At 41.6% G+C, this 23,315-nt stretch overlaps 1 protein-coding gene across 20 annotated transcripts in view; it reads left to right on the forward strand.

Moving 5' to 3' along the window:
• Nucleotides 1-23,315, forward strand: part of PTPRF (protein tyrosine phosphatase receptor type F) — a 378,264-nt gene that overhangs the window by 84,228 nt on the left and 270,721 nt on the right. For 19 of the 20 annotated variants that reach the window (XM_039711435.1, XM_039711443.1, XM_039711439.1 and 16 more), the window contains one exon: nt 5,954-6,034. The gene's annotated coding sequence lies outside the window, so the exon portion shown is untranslated. Of the gene's footprint in view, nt 1-5,953; nt 6,035-12,808; nt 13,061-23,315 lie in introns of those variants that run through there. The other variant, XM_039711438.1, reaches the window with a different exon arrangement.

The raw sequence follows: 23,315 nt of genomic DNA on the forward strand, positions 1-23,315 counted from the left end.
TACAGCTTCTGTGAACTAGATAGTCACCAAAGGTAACATTAGACACTGAGCAAATAATTGTTTCCTGTCACACTGCATTAGTAACTGGGAAGAAAGTGTTTCCTAATTTGTATTTGTGCAGAACTAAATATAACTCTAGTGAAGCTTAACTTCAGCTCCAGCCATTCAAGTCCCTAAGAAATTGAGTACCGTGTTTGTCAGTCACTGGAAAAATGACTCTCTGTGTCTGCGTATGCTCCTTGCCCTCCCACTTTCCACTTTTATAATCTTAGAGACTTGAATGTGAGGCTGTCCAAACTCTGAGAAAATCCTGATAGTCCTGGGTTATTGCTGTCTGCAGGAACTATGGCAGAAATTTTTTCTATTAGGAGTTTGAGGATATCAAGCCCTGACTGCATTCCCCATTCCATATTTAGCAAGGACAAGGTTAAATTGTCCCGCAGTTATGTTTTCCAGCAAAAACTGCTCTGACTTTTCATTTAAAATCTGAAATTTATTAGCTCTTCTACTCTAGTTGTTCTGTAGAGCTGATAGCCTGATGCACAAGATCTTAAAAAACACCGCTTCAGAAGTATTCTGATTGGGATGTACCAGTGAAATCATGCTGGTAAGAAAAATCTGATGTTACAGGGAAGTGTATTGAATAGATTGTATCTCCTCCCTGGAAAATGTACAGGTTTGTGTCTGTGCTTTGGTATTGAGTCTGGCAGCTGTGGGATAACAACCTTCCTGCTACATTTGCACTGAGAAGGCAGCGCTGCTTCCTGAGGTACTGGAAATGCCAAATGGTGCATTTCAGAGCTTGAGTCTTTCAGCTGGAATCTGTGAGGAGAATGCTTCAGGTTCATCTCTTCCAGTGAGGCTAAGTGTGAGCCCCAGGCTCAAAATAGTTCCATTCTTTTTTTTGTATTAATTTGAATTCATCAAGATAAGCTCATCCTCCCTGACTGTCTCTCAGCTGGACGCTGAGCAGGAGGAGTGTTTTTGAAAGGTCTGAGGGATCTTCCATCCAGAGTTTGTAGAAAACAAGACAGTATTTCATCATTCAACTGTGTCACTTCAACTTTAAGTGTACTACTTACTTGTGCATTTTATCCATGCTCTGCCCAGTTCCATCAGTGCTTTGCCCAACTTCTCTTGTTATCCGTGATGCACATAATTAAGAGGAGGTTGTTGCTGGTGGGGAGGAAGAGGAATCCCTTATTGGCTGTCTGTCTGCACCTGTGCCTCTTACTACAGAGAGATCCTTTGAAGAAGTGATCTAAAGAAACCCAAAGAAAATTGCCAAGGTTTGTAACAGCTTTCCTCCTGGCAGTCTGCAGTTTATTTATACTGTAGGATGTGACAGGCAATTCCTGGTGCCTCAGCTCTGTCTGAAATGTGAGTGATCGCTGGAAATGCGAGTGGTTGCATTAGCAGCTTTCTTCCCTCCATTGGGGAGAAGTTTTGAGATTGAGCTCTCTCCTCACTGAGATCTTTGAAGTTTGGATCTTTAAAATCATTCTCCACGCCAAAGACCTACTAGTGCAGTTGTCATCCTTCCCGTCTAAGGAGGACTGGACCAGCCTCTCGTCAGAGGCCATTAAAGCTGCTCGTTTCATCCTCCAGAGAGGTCAGCAGAGAAAGATATAAGTAAGTAATTATTCCCTTCCTCTCCTCCCAGTAGCTGAGTGAGCTCTGGAAGTTGAAACATCATTAAATCCCTGAGCAGTGTGGACAGTCTGCAAGCCAGCCATGGAGCCCATGTCACATGGCAGAGGGAGGGCTGAGTAACAGGTGGTATTTAGAAACTAATTAATATTTGTGAATAACAATGTGCTGTTAGTAAGAAAACAATTCTGTCTGCTTGTGAATATTTATGATGATGACTTTCAGCACTGCTTGGATCATGCAATGCTTTTCCAGCTGCTGCACCTCCTCTTGTGTCACAACATTTCACACCAGGGTGAAAAATACTCTCCTCTGTGTGGATCTGTCCCACAGGGCAGCAGCTGGCTGAGCAGCACTGTGGAGTACACACTCTTAAAAGAATATTCTCACCAGTTCAGTATTAGTGGAGCACTAGATCCCAAACACTTGAAGCATTCTTTGCTGGTGGAGTAAGCCATATAAATTAGCTTGAGAATTCATCCCATTAAGAGCCAAACCATGCACAGAGGTAGTGCTATGCTGGAAGAGAAAGCAGGTGTTAAAGGTTGTTCTTCCTTTTAATGTTGTGTGTGAGTGTTTTACAGTAGATCAGACTTGCCTAATATAATCTTCGTAATGCTTTCATTTAAAAAGCTCCCTGTGGTTTGTATTTGTTGAACTGAAAAAGCAGAATCTACTTTGTAGCTTGGTGGGGCGGGGTGTTCTATTGAACATGTGTTCAGACTGTCATTTGGGAAAGATAATAGGTTTTTAACCTCTGTCACTGTTAGACTGAGGTATTTGTGGAGCTCTATTGAAGCTGTGCCTAGGCAGGTAACCTTGTGATGCAGGCTTTTCACAATTTGCCATTTTCTTGTGATAAGTTGTGGCTTTTCTTGGCCCCTTGCAGTGCCTCTTGCAGCGTCAGCCAGCATGGGAGCTTACCAAGAGATGAGGAATTCCTTGCTGTTGTCGATGCTGCATAGAAAGCTCATTGCTGGTGTTTTCTGTTCAGTAAACACTGTCTCAGATTGAAAACTCTGCCTTGAAGAGTTCCAGAAAATATTCCTGGCTTGGCACATGGAAACTGGCAAAACCCATGGAGGTGTAGTGCTCATGTTTTCAGCAGCAGGGGTGTCCAGGTGCAGCTGGAGGTGCTGGGCTCTTGTTCAGGGTGCTGCAGGGGATGTGCAGCGTGGCACTTACTCTTGGCAGGTCCCCACTGCTCCTGATGGCCTTGAGTTTAACTTGTGGGAGTGGGGAAGCTGTATGTACTTCAGTGTGCTAAAATCCTGTTGGTATGGTCTCTCTTTCGTCACTCAAGGCCTCCAGCAGCCTCAATTAGCAGTTGCAGACTGCGGCATGCTGCATGGAGGAGGTTCTCTCCAGTGAACTGCCATCACCACTTTTGTCGCTGCTGATTAATTTTTTTGTTCATGTTTAATCCTCAGCATCAAGTATCTAATGTTTATATGCCCCTTCCCTGTACAAGCAGAACATCTCCTTTATAAAGGAATCAGTTTGGATTTCAGTTAAGACATCCAAAACTGAATCAGTGTAAAATTTTAAATATATCTGTCAGATGTATTTTCTAACATCATAAAATTCTTTTCTTTGCTCCATATTAATATTTTCAATGTAGAAGAGTCTGTTCGTTTATTTATTTATTTATTTTGTTTTGGTTTGGTTGTTTGTTTTTTTTTAAGTGACGTGTTTCCACTTCCTGATCTAGCAGTAGTGTCACTGTGGTGTAGCTGAGAGTGGTTGAACTGCCCCTGTTACACAGGTGCAAAAAGCTACTTAAGCTTTTGGGAGAAAGAAGTTTCTAGTGAAATCCATGAATGTGTACCATGAATGACTGCAACTGTGTGTTAGAACTATAGCAAATTCTATAGGGTTTCCAAGGAGTACATTTAAAAGAATGCATAAAAAGCAGTATAACAATTAGCAGCAGAGACTGATATATTTAAATGAAGTCATTAATTTAAAGTGTTGGCTTACAGAAATTTCAAGCATTTTTATGCATTTAATAAAGGGTTGCTTTTTAAGTAGCTTAAGTATCCTTCTCTGCATGCAATGTGTCCTGGGAATTAACAAGCCACTTACTGCTGGATGGGTTCCACTCAGATGCAACTACCATTTCTGCAGCAAAGACTGAGAAAGACAGTGGAAAGAGCCAGTACTGAAATGGTCATCCTATTAGTCTGGGGGAACGAGAAAACAAATCTGTATAATCTCTCTTCTGTTCATTTAGTATGCTGATCTGTGCCACGGGCATCAAGGTGGATGTGTGTTTGCCTAAAAGAGGGCTTTCTTCAAATTTCAGGGAGCCTGGCAGGAGGTGCCAGGGTGCTTGTCTAAAATTCTCTCCTGAACTGAAGGTGGAAGTTGGTGATCCGGTGCTGGGGTATAAAATCCTTTCACCCTGTGTGAAAGGAGGAAAAACTCATGACATGTTCTAGGTAAAGGCGCTTGCAGAGATAGAAGAAAGAAGGACGGTGTGGTCAAAGTTATGGAAAACATACTGAGGAGCATTGTGCATAGATATTGGCAGGGTAAGACCTCCGCGTTTAGAACAGGGGCACGCTCAGAATAATTACAGTGAAGGCTGCCAGTGTGTGCCAGAAGTAAATATAGTAGTGTAAGCACTGCTACAGAGTCATTGAAGTCAATGCTGCATAACATAAATTGCATAATATATTTATTTGTGAAGGTTATTAGAGCACAGTTTTAAATGGATCCGAGTCCTTGGTAAGGTGAGTGTATTCTGGTTCCCTGGGCTGAGATTTCCAATACATCCCAGTCTGATCTGTGGGCAAGCTGCCAGCAAGAGGGGGGAGGTTGCTGTTCCCCTCCTACCAGCTCCAGTGCATGTCCGAGCAGCTCCTGAGCTGGTTCCACACAAAGTGCCAGGAGGAAAGGAACTGCCCTCTCCCCTCAGAAATGGAAAAAACTGGGGGGATTTTTGTTGTCCTGGTCAGCTGAGTTGTTGAGGGGATGAGAGAGGATCTCCAAGGGGTTGTGTGTATGCAGGGGTAGGTGGAGGTATCTCTGAGCACAGGGGCCACTGGGCAGGCAGGCTGTTCAAGCCTCCTGTCCCACCTCAGAACTGCAGCTAACCCTCTCCCACCGAGGCTGTGGTGATCGGTGCATGATGCAGCAACCCAATTTCAGGGCACTGTCACACTCTCCGTAAGAGGGCTGAAGATGTTTACAAAATGCGTACTTTGTAAATGATAAAGACTAAATAATGTATTCCGTGCATTTGCATAATTTTGAATCACTTATCCTTCTGAGGACTGTAGTCATTTGGCTCATGTTAAAGGATGCTTAGCGCTGGAGTTGAGCTCAAGCCATCAGCTGTGGGTTGAGTTGACACTGAAGATAGGAGGTATGTTTTTGGGGAGACCATGCATGATCCCTGTGATGTCCCTGGCAGCACAGGGCAGTGCCCTGACGGCTCAGAGGTGAGACAGGTAGGAGGCATGGTCAGTGCTGTGAAAGGTCAGGGTGTCTTTCAAAAAGAGTTTGAGACCCAGAGCAGTCCAAGTGGGACATACCTCCATGGTGATGGTGTGCTGGGTCATAACCTTAGAAGGCATTAGGAGAGAAGCTTCTACTCTGCACTGGTTGGGATGGACAGGGTTCCCAGCTGAAAATGCTGTAGAAACATATGTTTGGGCAGTTGCAAGGTGACACTGGGCCACAAGGATGGGGTTGGGCAGAAGATGCTGATGTGGGGTGATAAGAACGTGCTTGATTTGGGTGGGCAAATGAGCCCTGACAGGGAGGTGGTGTAATTCATTTTCTATTGTCAGGGAAATAAACTTCAGGGATAGGGAAAAGCTGTGTAAGCTGCTGGATCAATGTTGGCATGAAAACAAATGGATAAAAGCTGTTCAGGAGTAAGTGTTAGGCTGAAAGTTTTTTAACTACTGAAGGAGCTCAGCTCTGCAGTTAGAATTGGATGTGGAGGCTGAGGAAGAGCACTGTCAGTATGTGGGGCTCTGTTGCTGTGATTGGGGTTCTTGGATGTGATACCTGTCGTGGAGGGCTAAGCTAATGATCTGTAAACATCTTTCCTGCTTGCATCTGGTGGTGGATTATCATGATTGTGTCATGTGCAAGGAGAAGAGGGGAAATTGCTGTGGTTTTAAAAGTGTTGTATGGGAATATGTGCTGAACTAAACTACTTCTTCCCCAGGGTGGAGAATTCATGTCATCAAGCAAAGTTTTAATCTTTGCTGTACCTTTAATCTCTGAATGTCTCTGCTGTTTTGGTCACTACTGACACTTATTCTTATGTTGTTTGTTTTTCCCCTAGGTATTTTTATGGCCTCTGTCACAGTGGTGTCTCAGTGTCTTCCAGGCATTTATGGATTTATTCTGAGAACGTTCCTGTGAGGTAAGGAAATATTATCACTTGGTTTTACAGACTGGGAACTGAGGCAGAGGGAGACAAAGGTTGCAGGAATCTTGTAGCATAGCCAGCAAATACTGATTGCCAACAAGTTCATTATTGTCCTAATCCCATACCCAGCTACCTGTCCCTGGCTTTTTTTCTTTGTCTTTCTACTTATTTGTTTTTTTCTTTTCCCTTCCCTTGTCTGAGTTTTAGTAACAATAATCTGCAAGGAGCTGGGAGGACCTGTGGAAAATATGATTAGGGATACTGGTGTCCTTTTTTTAACATTGTTACTTATGAGTTGAAATTCCTTTCTAAAAATATCAGCAGATCTGTTTATGTTAAATGATTAGCATGTTTAGACTTCCACAGATAAGCTGCCGTGCCTTTTTGAGTCAGTAACTCCTTTATCCTACCTGTCTAGGCTTGTGACTGTTGAATTCTTACCCTGCCTAAGCTAATGCCATCCCAATCACCTAAAGCAATGCCAAGAATTTCATCATCCATGCAAAGATCCGATTCATGTCAAGACAGGTGTAAAGTTTCTCAAGCACACTTATGTATAATTACTGTTTAACTTTATTTTTCAAAGATCTTTCCAAGCCAGCTAAAATGTGCAGGTTTGAGCTTCCAGATTCTCCCAGTAATTTGGTTTCAGTGCCTGATTAGTGATGCTGATCCCTTTTAAAAGTATTGCAAAGTTCCCAACACGTGTGTGCTCTGAATTACAATTTAGATAATAAAATCAAATATCATGAATAACAGCTTGAAAAATGTCTCAGTTTCCCCTTTTAAGTAAGGAATTTTTAAGTTAGGTCTCCCTTGAGTCCTCTTTTGTCTTCAAGATGGTATTTAAAATGTGACTTACTACTTAAAGAATTTTTTTAGAGTTACGGAAATGTTACAAGTTAGAAATACACCAGCAGACTCTGACAAATATTTTTATGTATGTTAAAATCATCAAAATTATTAAAAATACAACATTGGAAAGAAATATCTAATGCCATCTTTCTAATTTCACAATCTGTAAAATACACTTACTAGATAACATTTTTGCTCTTTATTAGTGTGTATTACGTGTCCTTGTGTCCCCAAGACTAAGGCCCTAATGACTCATGAGCTGTCTCAAAGTGTACTAAATAAAATTAAAGAGCTGGCCAGTGACCTTAACAGTCAATTAGGCTATATGTCACTCAGCCCAGTATTTGTTGGGGGTGGAAGAGTAGCACAAATTCATTAGCTGAGATGCTGATGCTTGAAACAAGTAAGATTTCTCTAACATCAGAACTGGTGTTGCTGCTTAAGTGGAGATGGAAGCACAAATGGTAGGTATGTCTGTGTATGTGTGTTTGAAAGCACTCCTGATGTGGTCCTGGGGCGGGGAGGAAGCTGCCCCAGGGCCTTAGGGCTCAGAGCCTTGTGGAGGAGATCCTGCCAGCACCTGGTGCTGGGCTGGGCAGGGGCAGGTGCAGTTGGAGGTGGTGCTCAGGGTTTGGCATGTGATGCCTGAGAGGTTATGCAGAGACAATGCAATGGGAGGGCTTTCAGAAGCCTTGCAGGGCAGCAGGGCAGGGCAGGATGTGTTGCTGTGGTGTATGGCATGCTTGGTTTTCCTCAGAGGTGAGCCCAGGTTGGCGTGATTGCATACAGGGCAGCAGGGCAGGGCAGGATGTGTTGCTGTGGTGTATGGCGTGCTTGGTTTTCCTCAGAGGTGAGCCTGGGTTGGCGTGATTGCATTTGGGTGCCGGCAGGAGGGTGAGCAGGAAGGCTCTGGGCTGCTGTGCCCGCTGAAGAACAGAGTTTGAGTACTGGAGCCCCTTCTCCTTCAGCTCAGGAGACGGGACATGAGCAGGTGCTGAGTAAGCAGAGGTGCAGACAGGTCACATTCCCTGTTGTCCACTAGCTTCCTTGCAGGCTCACCTGTCCCATGGAGCTGTCAGCATGAAGCCAGGCTGCAGTGGGCAGCAGGGCTGAGCGTATCCCAGCGATGGGCAGACTTGGCGAGCTGCAAACCTGGACAGTATCTGAATTATGGTAGCATCTGTCATCTTAAGTTCACATTTCTTAACTAATCACCTGCATTTTGTTTTGTATTGTGTTTGGAAGCATCCTAGGGCTTAGTATAGAGATAGCCACCCCCCTGGGAGGGCACTGTGTGGTGACAGAACTGAACCAGGAGAAGTGACATTATACAGGAGCTGAGACAGCAGCTTGGTCACGCAGCTCCTCTGCAAAACAGCTGTCCTTGAGGGCTTCTCAGTTTTACAGCACTTCTTTCCTGGTGTGTGCAGTTATGAATGCTTTCAGCTGACCCTGAGAAGGTCTTCTGTCATTCTTAAAGTAAACTCAGGTTTCAGGAAAGAAAAGATGACAGACTCAGTCAATAAAAAATGTGGCTGAAAGTACAGTTTGAGTGGCATGCAGTAATATCTTCTAAAGTAAATCAACTTTCTGGAACATAAATTGGGCAGAATCTCCCTGTTCTAGGTCATGGTTTATCTGTAGGGTTTTCTTTTAAAATAATTTCCTTAGTAATGATTTGGGAGGAGGGGACAGAGAGCCTGGGAGCAAAGTAGATGAATGGGTGAAAAAAGAAAAGGAAGCCTTTTCTCAATCACATCAGGCTGAATCTAAAGCATCAAGGAATGATGTTACAGGAGAACCCCTGAAGATAAACTGTAACCTAGATTAGCAGAATACAGATTAAGTTTTCAGGAGTTTAGAGACAATACTCTGTCTCAAAAGTAGTCTTTTGTCATTCATTTAAACTAAAATTGTTGTATGGTTGCGTTTTCAGGGATATGCAAAAAATACTCTGTCTCAAAAGCAGTCTTTTGTCATTCATTTAAACTAAAATTGTATGGTTGCATTTTCAGGGATATGCAAAACTACCTATCCATTTGAATGTTACAGTTGTGAAGTTAAGGAATTTATTAAAGGGAATAATGCTTGAAAAGATTAAAAGAAAAACAAAGTTTAGATTTTTCATTTGAATTGACTATTGCTAGTGAAATACTGTATGATCTGTGTGATCATGGTTTGGGGGATTTTTATACAAGCAGCATTACCCCTGGAATTGCAGTTGAAACTGAGACTTCTACATGATTGGGTTTTTTCGTTCTGACTTGAAAGTGTAAAAATGTTGTCATTGGATCACATTGTCCTCTTATAATACTTTGAACATGTTTATTCTTTAGTTTATTTACATTTTGGAAAATATGGTATGATACTATATTCTAATTGAAGGGTTATTTTCTGTAATAGAGGTTACATATTTTTACAGAATGTTGGCGCAAAACTTAGGTGATTCAAAATGATTTAATTGTGTGTTAATGCCATATTGGCTGGAACATACTTATAATTAATGCAAAACACTGAGTTACCCCGTACTTTTCATTGTAATCCAGTGAACAGTGTTTTCTGGCTATACTTACTGACAGGCTCAAAAGGGCATTGGCAGAATTTGTTGGCATAGTTCAGGCTTATTTATATATGACTATGTATTTTTTGGACTTAAAAGTCTTTGCAAGTCGTTTTATCTCACAAATAAGTAGATTGCTTTAATATATTGGAACCCAGAGGGCACAACTACTGGCCATTTACTTGGCTTCACATGATCAGTGTTGGAGACTGCATGTGGAGGTGGAAGGGTGGGGTTTAAAGCTCCAAATTTGCACTTGTAAAATTCCCTTCTGCTTTGAAGGTGTTTGCTTTAGCTGTCTACAGGGATACATATTTTCAGAAGTTTATTTATGAAAAAAAGGCTCAGGAGATGCTGGAGATGTTACAAGATTTAACCATATTTGCAGAATTGAACATGAGCTTTAGCCCTCTGGTCTTTTTAATTTCGTTTTTGTATTTTATGATGAGTGTATTGGTAGGTGGCTTTTGTGTTGTCACTTCACCTGTTTAATTTAAATTTAGGTATCTGAGGGTTGTGCAATAAAGGTAGAATCTCCATAACTGGCAACATAACCTTGTCATCTTGCAGAGTCAGCACTTGCTCATGCTCTGGCGCAACGGCTTTGAATAGCTGCCACCCCATGTGTGTGTTTCCTAAACTCAAGACAAGTGCTGAACTCATTAAAAATACATGCTATATAAGTTAATGTGCATAAGGAGTTTTGGTGCTGAGATCTCCTTTGAGGCTACATTTAACTCTAATTAACTGGGTTTCGTTCTGTCTGCTATCAGCATAGGCTTGGCTGAAACCCGCCAGTATTGGTTAAACCGTGGGTTTGAAGTAGAGCCCAGCGGGGTGATGGATTAAAAGCATGGAGTTGTGACTGTGCTGGGGTTCCTGGTGCCTGTGCCAGCTCCTGGGGCTGTGCTGGGCACGAGCACCAGCTGTGCCACTCCTGGGGCACAGCACACAGCAAGCGGATGCGCGTCCCATCCTACTCTGGGGCAAAACTTGGGATTCCTAAAGAGGCCTGAAATAATGAGGTTTGCTGAGCTGTGACTGAACAATTGCATGACACCAAGCTCCTCTGACTAAAATAGAGTCTGAATTTTTCCACTAGTGGAATAAGGAACAGCAGCAGAGACTACCAGTATTTTACTGTTCTGACTGTTCTCTCTATTTGTACCTTGTTTTTATTCATTGTTATATTACTCAAGGATGAGATCCAGGGATTCTCCTAATTATAATCCATTTTTCAGGGGAGGCAGGCAGCAAGACAGGGATTACTGATGGTGGCATTTGCAGTAGGGACAAGTACCAGCAATATATGGATTGGAAATATGGGGTGGGTTCTCTGTCCTGACAGTGTTGGAAATCAAGCTTTATATTATGTCCAGTAAAGTAGGTTTCACTGAAAGCTGGTTATAGTATTTTGTGAGAGAAGGTTTTCAGTGTATCACTCTGGAAGAAAATACTCACAGATTCATATTCAAGGGTAGGCTGCTGTATTTTGTGTAACTGGAAGAATGCATGGATTTGTTGCATTTTCATCACAGCTGGCAAAAGAAAATGCTGTATTTTGTGTAACTGGAAGAATGCATGCATTTGTTGCAAGAAAATTATTTCCCCCCTTCTTTTAACTAGTACTAGGGTTTTAGTTTTGCAAAAGGATTTTCTGTAGAAATGCCAGGTAAAATGGATTCTGGATTTAAACACCAAGTGGGGTGGTGGGAGTGTCTGCCCAGCAGTTGTTGAGTATCCATCATTTCTTGAAAATTGGACCTTGTAAAATATTTCAAGTTGGGTACACTGGAAATTGAGACATTCAAATCACTAACTGCTTTTAAAAGTGACAGCCAGAGTCTCCATTAACATTGCATCTTCTGCCTAGGGGATCACAGAATAGAGCCTTGATGTGTCTTTGAGGATGGAAATGAAGCAGTTTAAGTTACTGTGCTTCAGCTGAAATGTGGTAACAGCACACAACCATGTCTAGTTCATTTTGCTGAAAAACAAAATAGGAATCACAGAGGATGATCCAAGGCTGTCTGTTTTGCTTTGCATGGAAGCAGACTAGCAGTGATCTCGTAATGTTTTGCAACATCTCAGCCATGAGAATGATAATTTCCAGCTGATGAAAGGTAAATTATGGCTAGAACAGGTGGATGGATGCATTAAAATTGAACGTGCTTCAAGATGCCTGTCTGTGTTCATGGAGGAGTGGGACTTGCTGTGCTGGTTTGGACCAGTGGTCAGTCTAATTCAGTGCACTACCCTGGCAATGATCAGTGCTGGATAACTTAGGCAATCAACAGGAAATTGTGCATTTGATTATCACATGTTTTATCTGCTGGGGATATGTTGGATTATTTTTCTTTCTTTCTTTCTTTTAACTTATAAAACCATACCCGGCTGATTTAGTAATTGATAGAGTAATTTCTAAAATACAGTTCAAATTTCTCTTTAAATCTTCCTGCACAGACAAAGAGTTTATTGACATTTCTTAGTATTTTCCCTTCAGACACCCCAGCTTGAGGATTGCTCTAAACTATTTGCAGTCTTCATTCTAGCTCAGACCAATCTTCCTAAATGTTCTTCTGTATCTCCAAAAGGCCGCAGTCATAGTACATGAATAGTGTGGAGTTGGGGTTTTTTGCTAATGTTATAGCTGAAAAAATATTAAATGGATATCATGTAGTTATTGTATTGCTTGAGTGTGTCTTCACATTAAATTAATTTAAACAAGGTGATAGGAGTAAAGTGCAGAGTAGAAAAAGGGTAGATCAGAAAAAGGAGATAAGATAGGTGTATTCAAATAGGCAGAGCCTGATGAAATTTGCCCTAGGGTACATCAGCAGCTAGCCAAGCAACCTTTGAACCATTTACAATTATCTTTTAGAAATTGGGAAGGCTAGGAGAGGTCCTGAAGGACTGAAAAGGGCAATGGCATTACCTCAGTTTGAAAAAGGGAGATCCAGGGAATTACAGACTAGTTAGTCTAGCTGCAGTGCTTGGAGAATTGAAACAAAATTTTTAATCAGTTTCTAGGAATCTGGAGGATGAGAAAATAAGGACTCTGGGATAGCAGTACCTTGTTACTTTGACTTCAATAGTTTCCTATAAAACCTCGTGACATTTCTCTGGAATAAGGAAATATATGTATTTAATAATATGGCAAACAAATAATTGTTTAAGGACCATGTTTGAAGTGTAGTTACCCATAATTTACTGTGAAAATCAGGGGAAGAAGGGAGATGGCATGAGGCATGTGAATACACCCATGTTTATCTTGGGCTGAGCTTTATTTGCTGTTCTCTTTACTGGTGTGGACAAGGGAATACTAACTAAATCTGCAAGTAAGTCCAGACTGAGAGGTGCTCAAGCACGGTGAAGCATAGTTCAGAGTTAAATGGCTATGGTAGATTGAAAAGGCATGTGGAAATCTGCAGCTTACAACTTAATGAGTTGAAATGAGGAAATACAAAGTGGTGAGGACGTGGCAGGGCTGCACAGCGCAGGAAGACTGCTTTGGGACAAGCACTGGATCACCACCTGTGCCCAAGCTGACAGTCGCAGAAAGGACAAGCTGTGCCTGCCGTGGATGCCCAGGGCTGTAACTAAAGGTAATAGTGCTGCTGTCAGTGCTGCTGAGGCCCCAGCTGTGTCCAGCTGCAAGGATGGTGCATCAGGGAATGTGGGCTGGATGTAGCTGAGGACTAGGGTGAGGTGTGGGTGCTGTTGGAGCTGGGTCTGACCAGCCTGTGGGTGAGGAAACCAAGTGGTCAGTTGCCATCTCAGCCAAGGGATGGACAAGAGGTGGTCCTAGTTTATGGGGAAGTGTGAATCCCACTGGTGGTCACAAGTATGAGGAAGGCAAGTCAAGCAAGGTGCCAAAACCAGATGAATGAGGCAGAAGACTGGGGACTGGAACAGGAGACGTGTGAGTGAGGTCCAGGGGAGCAGTGCTTCCCAAGCATGGGGAGGGAGGGTCTGAGCATGGTCACCCACCCCGGGCAGGTGGGTGGGGTGATGGCAGTATCCAGGTTAGAGGGAGTGCAGTGAAAGGAAAAGAGGGAAAGTGCAGGGGAAGTTCCTCTAGGTCAGCTTCTGTGTGAAAGAGCACTGATCAAGAGTCCAGAGAGCTTGTAGAGCTTCCATTTTAGAAGGTGTTCAGAAATAAGCTGGGCAAGGCTCTGGACAGCATGGTCTGACTTCAGAGTTGCTCCTGCTTTGAGCATGGATTTGGACATGCTGAGGTCCTTTCCTACTTGCTTTATTCAGAGTTTGAATAATTGATTTCCTTCCTCTTTATCTTTAGAGGATGAAATTTTTGAATGATACATGTCTCAGGTGAGTGGCAGTGCTTCTCCAGGTAACCAGCAGTTCAGAAGGGCCAGGTAATACTGGAATTGCTTCACTTAGTGTCTCTTAATAACATAAAAATGTTTGTTTTTGCAATCAGGTGTCAAGAGGAAACAATGTAATCAAATGTTGAAATTTCTTCTATTCTTCAGCATTATCTTTGTTAGAAGCACCAGTTTATTTTCTAGGGCACAGGTGTTTAAATTCGTAGCCTTTAAGAAACGTTTGTGTCAAGCACGTGGATTGGATTGGGTGCTTGAAGGAAATGGTTGCCTCATAATATAATAAACATGTACCTAATCAGAGAAGCTGATTATTTCCCATCACAATAAATAGAAAACATGTGATCAGTGACATCAGGATCTATTTTTTTCTTAGTGTTTTGCAAAAGTAATAGCTATGAGCTTGTAATAGTGATATGTAATCTCTAACATGCAGTGGTTAAATATTAATATACATTGGCCGTGTTTAAAGATCAAGAATGGTTTTTTAGGTAATGAAACATTAATTCTCAAGCTCTATCGAATTTTGTAAGGTGACCTGTAGAAAAGAGAATGTGTTATCATCAGAGTGGTCATCTGTTGCATGAACCTTAGCAAGAATTCTATGCAATTATTAGAATATTGAGAAATTGACAATGTTTTCTGTCAAGCTCTGATGTAATCAGCTAAAAACATAGCCAGGCTGCTTGACAGGGATCACATAAAGAATTTCCAAAGACTGAGGGTCTGTCTAGCTCATCTGTCCCATTTCCTTAATCATGTTGATGGGGTTTTTGGTTTTGTTTTGATTTTGAAGTGGTGCTGTAAAGCTGACAAGGCAGTACTTTGTTCAGAGCTGTGGCAGTCCAGACTGGTTATTTTTGTGATGCTGAGAAAGTTTGTAGGGTCACATAGTTAGAGAGCTGCCCCATTTTCCCTGTTGGGACAATCTCTTCTGGCACTTGCACAGTGGCATAGAGACTTTAGGCCATATGTGTAATCTCATTTAATTGTGTTAGATATTTGTTCTCCTTGTTTAATGTTTGTCAAAGGCTTGTAAATGAGGTTGTTACAGTGTGAAATTTTATAGTGTCCGAGTTGGAAATGATCCTGCTTATCTTGTTGACTTCCTTCCAAGCTATTTCTTGTGGTGGTTCCGCTTTGTAGGCCAGCATGCAGGAGTGGTGAGCAGGTCTTCCTCCTGAGTTTTACTTGATAGTCATTAGCTCCAGATGGCAAATATGATTTTATGCTCTTGTAAAAGGTGTTTTGTTCAAAAGGAGTTCTGTAACACATGCAGTGGGATTGAGGTTTTTGAAAATTTCAATTCATCTGTTTATCTCAGGAGCACCAATTATTAGTGTTGCCAGGGTGGTGACCCTGACTGATGAGGCACACAATGAAGAAGGGCTGATACAATGTACACTACAGATGGTATGACAAAAATGTCATATTTTTTTCTGAATAGCAGTGACTGATCGGCTGTAGACATTCGTGACACTGCCTGACAGAAAGGGTTATTTTATCTGAAAACAGTGCAGTTACAGATGAGAGACCTCCTGAAAAACATCACTCACTTTTACTAGCGACATCCATCACTTCCTAATTATGGGTGCTTTCAGGTGGAGGAGCAAGTTCTTTCCATTGCACCTCCAGAGCTTTTCTTGTCCTTCCAGCAGTAGCACAGGGTTAAAGTTGGCCTTTTATCCAGGGGCAGAGGGCCCTGTGGATTAAATTAATGTGTATTGATGTCTGTATGTGTTAGATGGGTATCCCACTGTTAAAGGAATGGCAGTGGCCAGTAACTGTGGAGAATGAATAATTCTTTGTAGCTTAACCCACCTGCTTTGAAGCACAGAAGATCTGTTAAACTTACTTGTTTGGAAGTCGGGGCTTTTCACTGTCTTCCAAAAGCTGAGTCAGATCAGAGCAAGTCATGTGTCCAGTGAAGAGAAAAACCCCTGATCCCTGCTGAGAAAGAGGAGAGTCTCTGAATCTCAGTTTTCTAACATGTGCTAATTTTGGCGGCAAAAGCAAGGCTTCCCTTAACGGTCCAGGAGCTCTCACCCCTCTGGATGTCCCTGGAGCTGCCCTGGCCATGGCACTTTCTTCCCCAGTTCCTTCTGCCCCCAAGCATGGGGTAGGGAAGCATCTTCTTGCATATCCTGGCCTGGCAGAGAGCACTTGGCATTTGCTGCCTTTTGGTCCACGGCCAGGACAGAGACCAAAGTGGGATTTTTTCCAAAATGCTGAATCGCCTTGACCTTTTCTTACTGAATTTGTTGATCCTGGTAACATACTGTAGAATTTTTCAGAATTCAAATACTTTTTTTTTCAAAGCCCATGTGCATTTTCAGAGATATGGTGTTGATTCCAAACCCTCTACTGCCTCCTGGCATCACTGAGAGCAGACGCTGGCAGCTGTGTCCATTATACAATGGCCTAATTGAGTGGAAATCATCGTCTCTGCAGGAGTCCTTTCTGTGGCTGGGTGTCTTGTACTCTGGTGTGCTTCAGCCTGCCTTCTGTGCAGGGCTTGGATTTTCAGCTGGGCTCTTAAGAAATTTACTTTCCTTTGCCATGCTACATAATTCTCTTCTTGTAGTCTTACAGCAAGGGCAAGCAAGATTTACTTTCTCTGTGTGATTCTGTTTACATACAGATTAAAAAAACCAGTTAGTTGAACTATTGTTTGTTTTTATGTATAGATGAGCCTTTGCTCCACCCATGAGCGTGCCTCCACTTACATTTCTTTGTATTTACTTTGTGTGATCAGGCAGGTGTGGAGATGCTGAGGATACCACAGGAGTATGGTCAGCATAGGTGCCTGCGTGCATGGTGTGGCCAGGGAATAAATGAGCATTTTCAAAATTGTTAGTTAATTCCAGTGACTCTGCAGATGGCAAAGTATTTACAGTTGCTGGGGTAATCTCTGCTGCCCTGCTCTGCCTTTTCTCTTTGAAGAGTAGTTGCCTTGCAGCCCTTCCCTGGCTGTCAGTAATAGCAGTAATTAAAGCACACCTGGTAATGAACACAGACGTGCTGTACCTTCTGCTGCTGAGGACACTGGTGTCCTGAGGTTGGGAGCGCCCATTGCTGCTTAATATGAGCCCTCAATTTAAATATAGGCTCAAGGTTAAAGCCACAGTCCACAGATAAGGTGGGAGTGGACAGTTCCATTCCCCGAGTACATCCCTGGTTTCCTCCTGAGAATTGTAAGTAGGACAGATACTGTCCTGTTGAACTGAGTTGTCATTCCTTTGTCCTTAATTTTGTAGTGCTACAGCAAGACCTTTTTGCAGGAAGACCTAAAGCTATGTCTGTTCCTTCAGATATAAAGAGGGAATGCAAATAAGATGAAAGTAATTTAAACCAAAAGTGTAGGCTTGGTGTTTCTGTGGTCCCCAGACTTGGCAAACACCTGAGGTGCTGGCTGTGGATGAGCATTGCCCATGGGTTCTGTCTTCAGAGTTCTGGAAACAACTCTGGATATTTTACATGTTGAGTAAAAACCCTGAATGTTGCTGAAGTTCCAGAGGAAGAAGTGAATTGTGCTGTGGCTAAGTTTACCTTTTCTTGAAAGCACGGTTCAAAGTTTCATTTACTTCAGGGAAAGGGGAGTGGGGGGGCAACAACAGCAAAACCCACCTCAAAACCCAAAATACCCCGTGCCCACTTTTTTGAAGTCCCTAAGACTGAAATGGATGGTTATCTATTAACCCTCCAAAGACTAATTTGTGGGGAAGGTGGCTCCAGAGCAGAGGCTTTTGCAAGGAAAGTGTGGGAGAGCCCATCTGTCAATATTGTTCTTACTACTTTTCCAATGCTTTTATGAATTGATAGTCTGGGAATTCTCTGCTGCAGGTAAAGCCAGTTTCAAGCTTGTGCGTGCTGATATTTTATTGAAGTGAGACATGAATGCTCTGGGGTAAAATGGCATTGTGAGATAAAGGGCTCTGATACATGCATATAGCTTGAATGTCATCTTACAAAAAAGAGATAAAGCAGATTTTAATTGTAAAATTGTACATAATGTACACTCTTTTCTTATTAAAGTTATTTAATTCAGCATGTATGAACACATATGAAGGCTCTGTATAGCCATCCTAAAAATGCATATTTGAAACCATTCTGTGATTATGTAAATATACACTTTTAATAGAAGAGAGAGTAGATATAGTAGTCTCTGGTTAGAGAGAATATTTTTTCAAGATTAGGAGTCTGAAATAACAGTTGATTTTATCATTTGTTTTGAAGGAGAGCATTGCAGGTACACATTTTCTCCAAGCTTTATATAAGCAGTCTGACTGGAATAGCAGTTTGAATCTGTTTTAATGATGTTTTTCCAATATGAAAGGGACCAATAGATGTCGAAGTCTAAAGGTCTACTGGTAATGGTTGAAGTGATGGGCGTTGTTTGCAGAACATAGTGACTGGATAGCTACCTCTTGCTAAGAGCATATGTGCGACCTTTGTTCTTGGTTTAAAGTATAATTAAGAAATACATGCCTATGTGTATTTAAAAACAATAAAACTATCGCATTTGCTGACTGTAAGGTATTTAGGGTTGGCAGATACAGAAGCATTTCAGTGAGTGTTGGTGTTAAGTGTTTTGTTATTACTGATGTTGAGATGCCTTTCTCCAGTGCAGCTAAAATGAGGTCAAATCAAATCTTTATTAAGTGTTACTCATAGGAGTGAGGTAATTGCCTGTTGTCTTATCTGTGTAGGTAAAACTCTCATCTTTTTCAGGTCATCACAAAGTGAAAACTGAGAAATCCCAGCCTAACCTGCCTTTTGCCTACAGTGCATGCCATGACTCTTGCAGATTTGTTATGGAGATATTTAGTAGGCTTTGCTTCTTTGTCTTGCTCTGCTAGTTAAAGCTGTGTGCTTTCATCACGTTGAAACCTCAGAGAGGCAAAGCTGTGGGCAGTTCACTTCTGAAATCCTTAAAGATTGACTTTTAATTCTTCGTTTTCATTCCTCAGTGCCTGAAATTTCTGTGGCAGTCAGGGTTAACACTGGTCATTTTGTTGACAAACCATCTTTCTTAGTCTGTTGTTTTGAGTTGTTACAGCAGGAACTTTTTGCTGCTCCAGCATTTGATGCTGTGTGTCTGCAGCCCCTTCTTAAATGGGGAAACAGAGGAAATACATGACACGTGGCAGGTTTGACAGGAGCAGCTGGGAGTTGCTAGGAGGTTTTGGAAGTGCAGACCTAATGTGCCTGAGCCTTTCACAAAGCTATGCTGTCAGCCTCAGGTCCATAGGACAGCAGTGCTTTCCCTGCACCCAGGGCAGTGATGAAAGCAGCCACCAGGGCACTGGTGCTGGCAGGGCCTCGCTGTTCCTGGAGCTCCCTGCCCTGCTGGTCTTGTCTTTCTGCATGCCCAGTTTGCTGCTGACCTCTGCCACTTTGCCCTCGCAGTGCTATCTCCCTTCATCTCTCCTTGCTCCCCAACAGCAGAGTGTAGATGGGTTTGATGGAGAAGGGTTTTCGCTGCTGCTCAGGCACTGGGGTGGTCCAGGTCTGCTGGTGCTTTGGTAGGTTGGGCACACAGGAAAAGTGCTGGTGAGACGTTCCCCATCCTCAGCCCTAGGCTTGCCAGCTCTGCAACAGCTGAGCCATAGTGACCAGGGGTCTAGCTGGACAGGGTTCTGTGTCACATTGAATTAATGTAAATATTTTCAATAATGTGTTTATGTGCATAAATATATTTTTTCTAACAGCTGCAGTTCTTGAACCACAAACCACAAAGGGAGTAATGTAACACCTTTAAAACAGAGGAGGCAAGCAAAGGAAATTCCTTAATTTAGCCTATTTTAGCTGGATTGTGAAACTTGATAAACAGCTGCCTTAGCATATGGGAGGAAAAGGGCATCACTAAGAAGGGAAAAGACTTGAAAACAAATATCTCATCTCATTCCTCTTACAGCAGAATATCAGTTGGAAAGAAACCTAAGCTCTTTGTAAGAGGTTAAGCAATAACATTATGAGAAGTGGGTATTTTTTCTCCATGCATACAGCCACAGTTTGCTGATAACATGAGAAAAGGTCTCTGGTGTATAAATGTCTGGTTTTACCTTGTGGTGAAGGAACTCCAGATGTACTGCTAGTACTGTGCACTGACCATGGTGCAGACCTCCTTTTCTAAGGGTTGGTAATAAATAGAAAATTGACAACTTCCAGAGAATTTATTAAAGAAGAAATACATTCTTAAACTTCTTGTTTGGCCCACTTGGAAGAAAATGTAGCCAGGGATCTTTCTCATCTGTCTTGTTGTGATACAGGATTAATGTCCAGACCCTTTAAAGGCCATTAGTACAAGGAACAGAAGTTAAAACAAAGTCTTGTTTTTAGTTGCTTTCTCAGTTATTCATTTTGGATTCAGTGCATGAACGACTTGTAGTTCACCGAGGGTCTGAGTCACAGGATCAAGGCTACAATGGAGGTATTGTGATCACCTTTCTCTTTCCACCACCCTGTGCAGCTGAGTTGAAATCCTCTTTTTTGGCATCCAAGCTGTTGCTTTGGTGACCAATTATGACTCCAGAAGTATACATTGTGGTCTCACTCAATAGCTGAAAGAGTGTAAGGAAGAAGATAAATGTGTTCAAACACAGCTCTGTTTCGCAAGCCTTCAAGGTGATTCAGAATAGAGCTGTTGGCATGTTTGATTTAACGTGGTGTATCAGTGCAGTGTTAGGAATTCAAATGTCAGTGTTACAAATCCAGAAAACATAATTAAAGGTGATTTAACACTCAGAATGCTGTGCCCTTTACATACACATTATAATTACCTCTAATTTTTGTTAGCATGGAATTCTCGGTTTCTTTAAGCAGCACTGTTTCTCTGCAATTATTTAATTTTAGAAATCATTATGTGTTAATCACTCAAACCTTTGTTTTCTAGAAACCTAAGATGCAGTCTGTAATTTTGGTTCAGTGGGTGCATCTTGTGCTCCTTTATCTTATTGATGGTCCTCAAAGTCTTCATGTGAGCCCAACAGGGCTGTATAAAGTATTTTTGGAATCAAGAGGGAGTTTTATGACAGTGACATGGCAGGGGTGAAAGAGTGAGAAAAATGGTAAGTTCCATAAGCACTTGAATATAGTAGCTCCTTCACAAGTAAAGGAGGAAAAAAAAATCAAATTAGTATACAAATACAAGAAAAATGTGTGATTTTAGGGAAAAGAATCACATGTAATGTTTAGGCAGAATTTTCTTTCTTTGAACATTTTCAGCTGCAGTGTTTACAGGATTCCTTCATTGCTTCCTAGTATGTTTAATCTCCTTTTCTTTGTGTGGTTGGTGAAGTTCCTGGGTTGGAGACATCTTTGAGTTCAGACACCCCAGTTCATGTCACTTGCAGTCACAAGTGACAACTGCAGTGATTTAGTGACGCTGTGCTCTGTAATATGCTGATGCCACAAGTTACTGTTTGTGGGCTTGTGTGTGTGTCTGCCCTCCATGCTGGGGAGATGCTTTGTTTGTCCTTCCCAAAGACTGGTGTTTATATTCCCCTGATAAAAGAAGAAGCATTACAAGCATGCATTAGAAGTGAAAACTCTTGCAGATCTGGCAGGTGGAACAGTATCACTAATAGCACCAGATACTTAAGTAGCCTATTTTCATAATCCCACAGGTAGTTGTTAAGGGCATTTTCTCCTACTGGGAAAACAGCTATCCTTCTGTTGAGCTTCTTGTCAGCTACCTCTGTATTTATGACCTTAATGGAGTTTCTAGCAATCATACCAAAGATATAGTAGGCTCTGTATAGATCTATAATTCAGTATTTTATTTTACACTTAGTAGCAACTCATGTTGGTGTAGATGAGATATTTGAGTTGCATCTGTATTGGTAACACAGACTTTTCCCATGTCCTCATAAATGTTCCTTCCTTGGTGGTGGATCTAAATTCAGATTAGCTTTGTGGCTGCATTTTGCTCTTCTAAATGAGATGATTCTCTTGGGCTAGATGACATCTGCTACTGAAGTAGCAGCTAGGGCAGAATTAGTAAATCAGCCTTTTCAAAGCATTTTCCCAAAATCTACTGTGTGGAAGAGTATAGACTGACAAACTGGTAACTTCTCACTGGGGTTTATGGAAATTATTAAGTCAATTACAGAGTGCAAGAAAGCTGTACAGTGCAGCTTGTTTTCTTTTCCTTGCATGGTTTTTAAATACATTGCAATAGTTGTGAACTGGGAATGGCATTTTAAGAGATGTTTTGGTGCCCCTGTTAGTGCAAACAACACAGCACTGAAGAACCAGATTGTGCAAAGGATTTCAGAAGCTGATAATAAGACTGTGCTCATTGGTGATACAGGAGTAACAACTATGTTGCAAGTCAGATTACAATCTCATTATTTCAAAACAAAAGTTACCTGGGATACATATTCTTGTTTTGATCAATAAGGCAGTCTTGTGAAATATCAGTTTTGCCAGGAAGAATTAAGACTTGAAAATAAAGCATCTGTTGATGAAATCTGAGCCTCTGATCTCTCTATTTAATCATTTGGTAGAGAGAAATAAAATACTCTCCAGGTTATTTAGGTTTTGGTTTTTTATTTTTTTTGCATGTTGACCAACAATTTGTAGGCTGAGAATGGGATAGGAACCCTAATTATTGTGACTTAACATTATATGAAAGCTTTATAAAATGAGCATTTTGGTAGGGTGCAGCCTTGTTGCCTTGAACAGTTGTTTAGAAAGCAACATCTAAGGATTGCATGTGAATGAATCATGGACTCCATCACCGTGTTCTTGTCAAAGTTTCTGATTAATAGTTTGCTCTGAACCACTTCCCAGAACAAATGGGAAAATGTTTTAAGAACTTTTAAGAATATGATCTCTATCAGTGCAGTGTTAGGAATTCAAATGTCAGTGTTACAAATCCAGAAAACATAATTAAAGGTGATTTAACACTCAGAATGCTGTGCCCTTTACATACACATTATAATTACCTCTAATTTTTGTTAGCATGGAATTCTCGGTTTCTTTAAGCAGCACTGTTTCTCTGCAATTATTTAATTTTAGAAATCATTATGTGTTAATCACTCAAACCTTTGTTTTCTAGAAACCTAAGATGCAGTCTGTAATTTTGGTTCAGTGGGTGCATCTTGTGCTCCTTTATCTTATTGATGGTCCTCAAAGTCTTCATGTGAGCCCAACAGGGCTGTATAAAGTATTTTTGGAATCAAGAGGGAGTTTTATGACAGTGACATGGCAGGGGTGAAAGAGTGAGAAAAATGGTAAGTTCCATAAGCACTTGAATATAGTAGCTCCTTCACAAGTAAAGGAGGAAAAAAAAATCAAATTAGTATACAAATACAAGAAAAATGTGTGATTTTAGGGAAAAGAATCACATGTAATGTTTAGGCAGAATTTTCTTTCTTTGAACATTTTCAGCTGCAGTGTTTACAGGATTCCTTCATTGCTTCCTAGTATGTTTAATCTCCTTTTCTTTGTGTGGTTGGTGAAGTTCCTGGGTTGGAGACATCTTTGAGTTCAGACACCCCAGTTCATG

The sequence above is a fragment of the Passer montanus genome, unplaced genomic scaffold, assembly GCF_014805655.1.
Source record: "Passer montanus isolate IOZ18808 unplaced genomic scaffold, ASM1480565v1 scaffold25, whole genome shotgun sequence".
Taxonomy (NCBI): domain Eukaryota; kingdom Metazoa; phylum Chordata; class Aves; order Passeriformes; family Passeridae; genus Passer; species Passer montanus.